The sequence below is a fragment of the Chlorocebus sabaeus genome, chromosome 14, assembly GCF_047675955.1.
Source record: "Chlorocebus sabaeus isolate Y175 chromosome 14, mChlSab1.0.hap1, whole genome shotgun sequence".
In the NCBI taxonomy this organism is placed as follows: Eukaryota; Metazoa; Chordata; class Mammalia; order Primates; family Cercopithecidae; genus Chlorocebus; species Chlorocebus sabaeus.
Window position 1 is genome coordinate 105727073 of NC_132917.1, and position 11009 is coordinate 105738081.

At 42.3% G+C, this 11009-nt stretch overlaps 1 long non-coding RNA gene across 1 annotated transcript; it reads right to left on the reverse strand.

The window, feature by feature from the left end:
- Positions 1-361: 361 nt before the first annotated feature.
- LOC103241177 (uncharacterized) lies at positions 362-9617 on the reverse strand. Its single transcript, XR_012095455.1, has 2 exons — positions 9420-9617; positions 362-886 (listed from the first exon to the last, which is right to left on the reverse strand). It is a non-coding gene; the product is annotated as an uncharacterized lncRNA (long non-coding RNA).
- Positions 9618-11009: the final 1392 nt, after the last annotated feature.

Here is an 11009-nt window from a genome sequence, read left to right on the forward strand (position 1 = left end):
CACAATTAAAAAATACATTTCGGAAATATATCTGAATCACTGTAGAACGTACTTTTTTTTGCAACAGATAGGTTTTATAGAAGCTTTTTTACTTGTAACTTTCAAAGATCGTAATCAGTAATCATGCCTTTCATGACACTGTGAACTATAATTTTATCTCACTAAGCTACCATAAAAGACTGCTTGTTTTATTATTATAGTATGCACTAAAAAACAGAACCTATGCTCCTCATTTAACTAATCACTTCTGATATTTCTCAAGCTAATGGGAACCAAAAACACTTACAAGATATGTGTTCGTTGATTTTCTTAATGAAATGCACACCTTTTTTTATAATGTAAGCATATGCGTACACATGTATGAACTTTACAAGTTTATTTAGCGAGAAACCAAATATGTGAGGAAAGCAGACTTTTCAAGTGGTGCTTTAATTGTCATTCATGCATGTTCTACAGATCATTACCGAATGTTTACAGGTCCTGCATGGAATGACTTTACACCAAAGAAGAGGGTAACATATCCTCATTGTTTATAAAAATGACAGCTCCTAATGGACCATATTAGCTTTAACACAAACTATTAAATCTCCTTCATTACTTTTTGCTGTGTTCTGTTTCGGCGTCTCGTTAGCTCTGAGAAGTGGGTGCAAACTCCTAAGGCAACCTGAGCACACATTGAGACGATTAGAGATCATGGTTATTAGATAAGCCTGGGGAGGATGTTTTCCTTGGGTTACTCACAAGCATTTTGAAAGAGTCGTGTTCCAGGTTTGAGGTCCCGTGTTTCTTCCTCTCAAACTATGAGCAGCTGTAGCACATGACCTACTTCTGTAGGGCCCTGTAATGATTTCCTTCCTTCGGAGGCTTCAGGAGTCCTCCTTCTGCCCTGTGAAAAAAAAGGGACAAATATTTTAATCCAAGCAAAATGCTGAAGCAGGTTTTGTTGGTTTCAGGGAAGAAACTCAATACAGCTCCAGCACTGAATGTAGGCCTCAAATTGGAACCATCTGGGCCGCAGAAGGGCTCAGAGACCTTTGGGGAAGGCAGAGACAGTCTTGCCTAGGGCCGCAGTCCATACACCTGCAGAGATGGCCGACGTCTGGGCAGGCCCTGGGCTCATCCAGGAACTGGAGCCGCTCCCACGGCGGCAAAGCCCCCACCGCCTGGCATTGCAGTTGGGAATACCACGTAAGAAAAGGTGACAACTGCTCAGAGGACGACTCCCTCCATGAATACTCCTCATAGTGAAAGGAAAACCCCATGATTCTTTGGAACATATTTGACACAAATCAGACATAATTTCCTAACTTTTGCTTTTCAGCAGACTGGGAAGAAAGTCCTCAGGAAACCATAGGTGGGTATACACAATATTTTTAGAGTTATCCTCAACTAGGGAAAGAAAAAGGCTTTTACAACGCAATGCATGCCTGTTTGGTATTCTCCGTATTCGTTTTTTTGTTTAAAGGGTTGTTATGATTATTGTTGACTAGTTTTCCTTTTTAACTAAGTGAAAGTGCTTTTCAAGTGTTTTCTAATATCTATACATAGAAGACTAGGCCAGCTGTTGGAAGGTTATTTTAAATAAAGTATTTTTAAAAATTTTATATTGCAAACTTCCCATGGGTGAGGGATAAGAGTATCAACCCATTTCCAAATATAAAGGATGAGGACTTTTGCCCAACGATTAGAAATCTTGTTTTCTAATGTCATGAGATTTTAAAACCAGTGCAGAATATGCTTTCTGGAAAGAAAATAGGACATAGAAATTGTACAAAAGTTGTGCATTTAATAAATATATTTTCCAAATATTGGTTGATGAGGAATGTATCATTTCCAGTCTGGGTTTTAAATTATTTCCTGTGGTTAGAAGTGCAATGTGGCCATGATAGAATCCTAAATAATATGACCAAATCTGACATCCTGAGAGTGGAAGCCCCACGACAATCTCAACACCAAGGTCAGAGGATGATTTATTGAGAAAGGATCAGTCCCTGGAAAAGGTGACAATTCAGAAAAAATAGAGGTGCTTGAAATTTTGAGCTTAAACTCCTAGAAGTGTACATTTATCTGGTTTCTTCTAACTAATCTTTTTCAATAAGCCAGTGGACCACAGTTTTTTGCTTATTGTAAGTATATTTATTAATTTATTATAATTAAATCTGTTGACTGATGGAAATTACACAGTGAAGACACAGATTATATGTATGATTAAAACGTTTAATTTTTTTAAAGAATTGTCAGCAAGAATACTTTTTTTTTTTAAAATCCCTGAATAGAAAATAAGTCCAAAAAAATAGTATTTGGACTGAAGGCTCACAGAATGTCTCTCATTTTTAAAAGTTCTAAGGATATATCTGTTGCAAGGTTTCCCAGCACATCGTTAGGGGTGACATGAGTGTACGGTGTTTCGGTTCTGAGCTGTTCTCACATGCACACTTCACCACAAGCCAACTGGAAGGGGTGCGGGAGGGTTGTGTGCGTTGGGCTTACTTTTTTTTGCCCTGTTCCAAATTTATATGCATGAATCTAAATTTTTAACCAAATCTTTGTTCTCTTTCCTCTTGAGGCTGCTTCACACTCCTGCCTACGCACCCAGCTGCACCCAGATAGCTCTTCCTCCCTCCCCACCCCGACAGCCTGCACCGCTGCTCAGCTACAGGGTGAGACTTAATGGAGCTGAGCGGAGCACTTCCTAGCGAGCTTCCTGCAGAGCAGTCAGCCGAGACTGGGAAAGGCCCACCACCAAATGCCAGGAGCCAGGTGAAAACCAGAGGGCCAGCCCTCTGCAGGGGCAGCCTCCAGAAAGCGTCTTGCTGTCATTTAAGGGTATTAGTTTGATACCTTTAGGAAGGCTTTGGGTTTCTCTAGAACACAGCCACTGTCTCATTCATATCGCTCTGTGAGAATGCCTGTATTCAGTATCGGGGCTAAGCTGACCCACCAACTCCATCAAGTTGCGAATTTCTGAAAAGCATCAATGCCCAGCCTCAGAAAAGTAAGAAATTCTGCTGTGTGTCTTCACATGTGTTTTTATTTTTACTTTATTATTACTCTTATTATTTTTAGAGAGAGTGCCTTGTTCTGTTGCCCGGGCTGGCGTCCTGTGGCAATATCCTAGCTCACTGCAGCCTCAAACTCCTGGGCTCAAGTGATTCTTCCACCTCAGCCTCCTGAGTAGCTAGGACTACAGGCATACCACCATGCCCGGCTAATGTTTCATTATTTTAGAGATGGGGATCTCATTATGTTGGCTAGGCTGGACTCAAACGCCTGGTCCCAAGTGATCCTCCTGCCTTGGCCTCCAAAACTTCTGGGGCTACAGGCATGAGCCACTGCACCCAGCCTTCCTGAGTATATTTTTAAATAAGGGTTTTGTATCTTCAACATAGCCCCTAAATTAAAGCAGTGATTATAGCAATCACACAGCAACTAAAGCCAGCGTTCTGATGGTTTTATTTGAAAAGCACCATTCTCTACAAATGGGAGCTAATCAATAAAAAATAGACATATATTTGAGAGAAAAGCCCACCCTGCCCTCAGGAAAACCAACCCGTAGAGAATGGGCAATTTCAGATTGATTTATGAACTGGGAAAGTACTTCTGATTGTGTTTTAATTTTGTCTTTGGCCAAACTGGTGAGGAGGTGATGAAGACTGACTTCCCAGCCCTTTGCTGCCAAATCTTAACTGCCTGAAAACTTACAGAAATGCTTGATTAAAACTAGAATAAAAATCTCCAGTTGCCTTCAGCAAACCACAGCACAAGGGTGGGAAAAACAGTGCCAGGTTGCAGTTTAAGTATAGTTACTTGGCGCCTGCTGAAAGTACTGCTCCCTTCCTGTTTAATAATTAATTCAACTTTAAAGCCCCAAGGATCTGGACTCAGCACCAGCTTCACAAAGCAGTACAGAAACAAAATGCTTCCAGAACTGGAGGGGGTATAGAGGAAGAAAGAATCTAACATTTCAAGAAACATCACCACATGGGGCCGGCAAGCAGGGGGTGGGGTTTGGAGGTGGAAAGATCCAGGGTGGAGAAATTCAAAATAAAATAAATACACACAAAAGCAAGGTTATTCACGGCCACTGGCACCAGGACTGGGAGCAGCATGGCGAGCCGGAAGTCATCCATTTGGGAGGCAGGCTGGGTGCCTGTAGGCTAGTGGGGCCGAGAGGGTAATGGGCTCAGTCTCCGGAAAAGGAGACCCAGCCTTGCTCTTCAGCAGTGGCCTCTGCTCATTAGTCAGCGCATCGTGCTGGAAAAGGCATCCAAGGTGGGCAGTCATCCCTGCCTTCGCGCTCCTCTCCCTCCACCCCACCCCACCCGCACAAGGCACCCTCCAGGGGAAGGCCAGATAATGCCCGATGTGAGGGCGAAAACCAAGAAAGTTCCCAGGCTTAAATATTCAGTCACAGAAGTTAACACCCAACACAGCAGCAGATAACTGCAAAAGTGTGTCCCCTCCATCCAGTGGGGCACCTGCACTGTGCTTTGTGATTTTTCTAAGTTGTTTGCTTTCTCTAAGCTGGTGAGTCCAGCCAGGAAAGTGAGGCACTGTAGATGCCGAAAACAGGCAGAAGCTGCTTAAGAGCTGATCAAATCTCTTATCACACACAAGATAGGAGGAGGAATGTGTCCAGAACGACTGCAGCAGACCCCCCTCCAACCGCACAGTTCTGTATGAAACCACACGGACTGTTCTTCTGTACTCCAGGAAACCTAAGTATCCCAAAGCATTGCCAAGAGATGGTCTCACCAGAAATGAACAGATTAATTAAACAAAACGAAGGCCCAAGTGGCCAGAGGAAAGAGGAAAGCTATTTAAAGCCAAATTGTATTTACTTTTTGCTTATTTTTATTATTATAAAGAGTCATGAGATAGAACACTCACACACATCCCCTGAGATTCCGGTTGGGTATTTTGAAATAGACATTCACATAATTAACTGGTTGAGTTGAACAAATAATAACCTGAATACTTTCCGTAATCCTTAAAAATGGATGTTTTTAATACTCTGCGATTGCTAAAACTAAACAAATTTTCTTTATATTTTACTTTATACATCCATTAGTTATAAAACATTTGAAGTACATTTCCTTTGTATGTTTCCCTCCACTGCAGATTGATGGCATTGCCTTAAAAATGTAGCAGCTGTATTTTAAAAATAGGGTTTTGCATTCCTCTTGACTGAGTTCTTAAAACTACGCCAAACTCAAGTTTGAAACTAGTTTCCAGTTATTAAACAATTTCAAAACCAGAAGGTCAATATGCTTTTCTCTATTTTTGAGGTAGTGAATGTCTAGTGGCTGCTTTTTATTTTTCAATTTCAAGTTTGGTTTCAAGCTCATGCCCCTGTTTTCTTATGAAGCTCATAGTCCTAGACAGTGAATCCTTCCTCACAGTAACATATTCCTTTGTGATGAGAATAATTATCTACCAATGTATCTTTTTTTTTTCTTTTTTTTTTTTCTGAGACGGAGTTTTGCTCTGTCGCCCAGGCTTGAGTGCAGTGGCGTGATCTTGGCTCACTGCAAACTCCACTTCCCAGGTTCACGCCATTCTCCTGCCTCAGCCTCCCGAGTCGCTGGGACTACAGGCGCCCGCCACCACGCCTGGCTATTTTTTTGTATTTTTAGTAGAGACAGAGTTTCACCGTGTTAGCCAGGATGGTCTCGATCTCCTGACCTCGTGATCTGCCCACCTCGGCCTCCCAAAGTGCTAGGATTACAGGCGTGAGCCACCGCACCCAGCCCAGTGTATCTTTTTAAGAAAATAAATTTGGATATTTCTATGAGACAGCGTGTTGTCATGGAAACAGCACTGGACTATGAGCCAAGCCAGCCTCTGGGCTGGTCCAGCACTAGCTGTACATCCTGGCAAGTTACAAACCCAAGGACACATCCCTGAGTGTCAGTGTGTACTGCTGCTAAAGGAGGAGTTCTTGGTGCTTCTCTCCCTGCACTGTGTCTGCAGGGATCCCCGTTTCAGGGGTGGGAAGGGAAGACTCACACACACACAGCCCACTCTAAATCAGTCCAGACTGTGATGAGTGCTGAAATGGAACCATGAATTAAATGAACCAGAAGATCTATAAGGCCTGCCCAGCTCCACAGATCTCCAATTCCATGTGAATCATGGATTCACCAACTGGGTTATGCCCAGTCACTGGCCTCACTCACTCAATGCTCACCGTGTCCTGCTCCCCACTATCCAGCCTGGCCTTCTTCATACAATCCACGGGAACTTGGCAGTAGTAGGTAACTTGGAAGATTAGATTAAATAATTTGGAATATACCCATGGATATAGATGTGCCCTAAAAAAGAGAAAAGGTGTAGCCCCATGATTAAAGAGTGGAAATCAAGTTTAACTCTTGGGTAATCAGCGTATGTGTAGGGCAAGTGTATTCTATTCAAGATTTACCCACAAGAGGCAAAAATAATGTGTCAGAAGTTAGCAGATAAAACAGGAATATGAAGAAAATGGCACAATTTTTTTTCTACCTTTTTGTGATCCTCCCTCCCCATGGTTTGGAAGATTTTGTGCTAGTCCTCAAGTGTGGGCCCTAGAGGCTGATGGGACAGGGGTGCTCACCTCAGTTTTCTCATCTGAAAAATGGGGATTTCAACCTCAGAAGGTTGCCTTGATGATTATCTGAATTAATATATGTAAATCTCTTGGTAGAATATGCAGAATTTAGCAAGTTCTAAGTTGATGTCAGCCATTATTATTGAGTTAGGAGAGCTTTGTTTTTTGTTTTGTTTTTGTTTCTGTTTTTGAGACAGAGTCTCACTCTGTTGGCCAGGCTGGAGTGCAGTGGCACAATCTTGGCTCACTGCAACCTCTGTCTCCTAGGCTCAAGCAATTCTCTTGCCGCAGCCTCCTGAGTAGCTGGGATTACAGGCGTGCAGCACCACACCCAGCTAATTTTTGTATTTTTAGTAGAGATGGTCTTGAACTCCTGACCTGAGGTAATCCTCCCACCTTGGCCTCTCAAAGTGTTGGGATTACAGGTGTGAGCCACCGCGCCTGGCCTAGGAGAGCTATGTTTAACCAAAGAGCTAGTGACTAATAATACATAACTAGTACTACCATACTGAAATATTTTGCCTCTATATGCATTTGCTAGGGCTGCCATGACAAAGTGCCACAGGGTGAGTGGCTTAAACAACAGAGATTTATTTCCTCACAATTCTGGAGGCTCCAAGTCAGAGATTAAGGTGTGGGCAGGGTCGATTCCTCTGAGGCCCCTCTCTTTGGCTTGTAGATGCCACCTTCTCCCTATGTCCTCACATGGTCTTCCTTCTGTGCATGTCTGTGCCCTAATCTCTTTTTATAAGGACACCAGTCACATTGGATTAGGGCCTATGCCAATGACAAGCTTTAACCTTAGCTTGTTAAAGACCGTATCCCCAAATACCATCACATTCTGAAGTACTGGGGGTTAGGACTTCAACGTGGGAATTTGGTGAAATACAATTCAGCTCATAACAGCCTCCACATCTGTCGAAGCACGGCTTCCATCAAGAGTTTTAAAATAACAGAAGTTCAGATTTGTATACACAGGTATGTAAATGAAAGGGATCAACCTGGAGGACATTATTAAGTGAAATAAGCCAGGCACAGAAAGACAAATATTGCATGATCTCACTCATAAGTGGAATCTCAAAAAGTTGCCTTAATAGAAATAGAGAGTGGAATAGTGGTTATCAGAGCCTGGAGAGGGCGAGGGGTAAGGGGAAACAAAAGAGGTTGATCAATAGATACAGAGTTGCAGTTAGGATGGAAGAATACATTGCGGTGTTCTATTACCTAGTACGGTGACTATAGCAAATAGCAATGTTCTGTATATTTCAAGATGGCTAGAAGAGAACATTTTGAATGTTATCACTACAAAAAAAATGATAAATGTTTAAAGTGATGAATATGGTAATTACCCTGACTTAATCATTTATACAATGTATACATGCATTGAAACATCACACTGTATCCCATAAATATGCTCACTTATTATGTCAATTATACATAAAAAGTAATTAATTAAAAAACAAAAGAATGGGAAACAGGCTCTATCCGGACCCTTGAATACTTTCACTGAGGTGAAGCTGCATGCTCTGTGACTGTTCCCCAGTGCAGAATAGACACTCACGGTCTGTAGACAAGTTAAAATCAAGCAGAGGTGAGGGCTATTATACCACCAGTGGAACTGATCAGTGTGGTATACTTGTTGACTCAACTCACGAAGCTTGGATAACACAAACCAACAGAAATCTGCTTGAACCTGGGATCATCCAGGTCAGAGAGGCGGCTGACGAGTTGCCGTGGTCCTTGGGTGACTTGACCTAGCACTGAACTCTGTGACCTATCAATCCATGAAAAGACAGAAGGAAATGTTTCACACACGCAGTTCCACCCCGTGCCTCCATGAGTTCAGTGACAGATAGAGCTGCCCTTTCCCACTGCCTTCCCTGGGAATCTTCTGTTAAGTACCTAGTCCATAGCTGCTTTTTTGCACCATGGCTATGTCACCCCTGCCCTTGTGCCAGAGCAGATTGAGTTAAATATTTAACTCATTTCTATTTTAAAATGTGTTAACTCAATACGTTTAGATGCATATTCATGATTCTTTCAAATATTTTCTCTTTTGGGCTCCTTCAGACTCTCGTTTTGGGATTTGCTAAATATGTCAGCCTAAGGAAGGTATTTGAGCAGCATAGTTTCATTAGATATTGGTCACCACGTCGCTTGAGCATGAAGCTTTCAAAAAAAATAAAAGTGAAAGAAAAAAAAAGATCTAGTATTGGTTATTAACTCCACCTCAGGGTGACTTCTCTTCAGGGGCAATTAAATAGCAGCTCTGGGCTGTTAAGTTTAGTGGCTTTACTTGTAGGTGGCACACTCTTCTTCAAGGACAACCTCCATTCAGATCTGCTTTGATTTTTATCTGATGACACTGAGGCTGCCTCTGCAAAACCAGATTTTGTTTGAAATTGTAGATGTGACCACATCTACGTGCTCTGACCTTTCTTCTTTAAGAACCAAGTTTTGCATTACCAGGTAAATGCCCTTTCAGTGGAATTTTCATGGAACACTGGGGACATCCTGTGGTCAGCTTGGTTTAAGGCAGCCAGTCTTTTCAGCAACAATCGTAGGGAATAAAGAAATAAATGTCCCACACAAATCCTAGTTTACTTTGCAAGAACAAGAAGATAAAAGAAAAAGAAAAGAGAAAAGAAATACATTCTTGTTCTTAATAATCTTTGCAATATAAACCTCTCTATTTTTGAGCAACGCAGTTTTTCAGTGAACGTGGATTGAGCAATTATTTTTGTTAAGGACAGATATTTTCCTGAAACAAAATACAGCTTCATCAGAACAGAGGAAGAGTGCCATGACATCAGGCATTGCTCCGCGATCATACCTGGTTCTTACCATCTGCTACTGTAGGTTCCCTGTGCCTTGGCTCAACTTCTGGTCCTCGCAGGAGACAGCTTTCTGCGAAAACGCACACAGCATGGCTTAAAGTGAAAACAGTGGGTATTTTGGCAGTTTTACACCACAGATAGTGCACCAGTGACACTAAATTGAAGTCATTTAGTTGTAAATGTGATATTACATTTGACGGTTTCCACTGGCAAAGCACTGACCTGCCCACGTTGAACAGAGGCGAAGAAATGGAACTTGGGGAGCAAAGACAGTCACCAGAGTAGCAGACCAAAGGGGCTTGTAAAAGCGTTTGTCAAGTCATTTAGAATCATAACTCAGCTCAACACACACGGTACCAGGAACAGCCAGCTCAGTTTCAGCAGTGGAAGGCAGGCAATGGAGTTCATGTTGTTCTTCTGTTTATTAAAGACGGATGGGAGCACTTGACAGAAAAATCAAACTTCTGGTCATGGCTCATTAATCCCTGTTGTATCTGTCAGGGGTATGTGTTTGGAGTTCCAACAAGCCTCTAGAAGGAAGATCACGGCTGAGCTTTGGTATTTTCTCTAATTTTGAATGGAAAGAGACGCCAATCACCCAGAAGGAGAAATAGAATACGAGGTTATTTTTAACTCACCTACTTCAGTGGTTATTAAACCTAAGTGAGTTGGTTTAAGATAAAAATGATTATGGTTAATAATTTTATTGCCAATTTTTGTCACAGGGCTTTCTTCAGGAGAAGCAGCGAGGTAAAAACAAACGTGGAATAAAGCCAGATATTATGGATGTTCTAGGAAAAGCTCAGCTTTTGGAGCTAGATCTTTGGGTGAACCTGTGCAGACTCTCTGTGTGTGCCTGTGGTCACTGAAGTGCAGCTTCTATCAAATTGTCTCCGGCCTCCTCAGCTGTAGATGGAGATAAGACCCTGGTCCACCCAGACTGTTTACATCAGCCCAGAAGACAGGAGCAGCGCTATTCTGATCCCTCTGTTGGAAACAATGGTCCTTTGTGAGAAGATGTATGTTTCAAAGCCTCCACTCTGTGCTGGCTGCACCAGCACAGCTGATCAAGACCACAGGACCGGAAGTGTAGGTTTTCCTGCTGACTCAGGGCCTGGGCTCTAAGATCCACATTTCTGATTCTCCCAAAGCCTCAGGTTTCTTGTGTGAAAAAGGTGCATCATGACACTCATTTAGCACATACCTTGGAGGATTTCTTAAAGATTAAATGAGATAAGGCACATAAGTACTTAAACACAGCACATGGCCCATAGGTGAAAGCACTTGTAAACGTCGTTCTTGGGGTTGCTATTAGTAATATCATCATCTCCATCACCAGAGACAGCGTCGTTTGCTCTAGGTTGTGATCCTCCACACAATATCCTCAATCCGCTTGTCAGGAGTAGCTGGGAGGGACAAGGAGAAGTTGGAGAAGGGTCTTGTCAGCTCAGCTTATCCCACTGGTTGGGGCAATGATTGAATTAATACTTTTGAACTCCATTCTGGGCTAGGTGCTGTGAATGATACGGAGAAGTTTTAAATGTCATCTCTGCACTCAATAAACTTAAATCTAATCCATGTTGGTG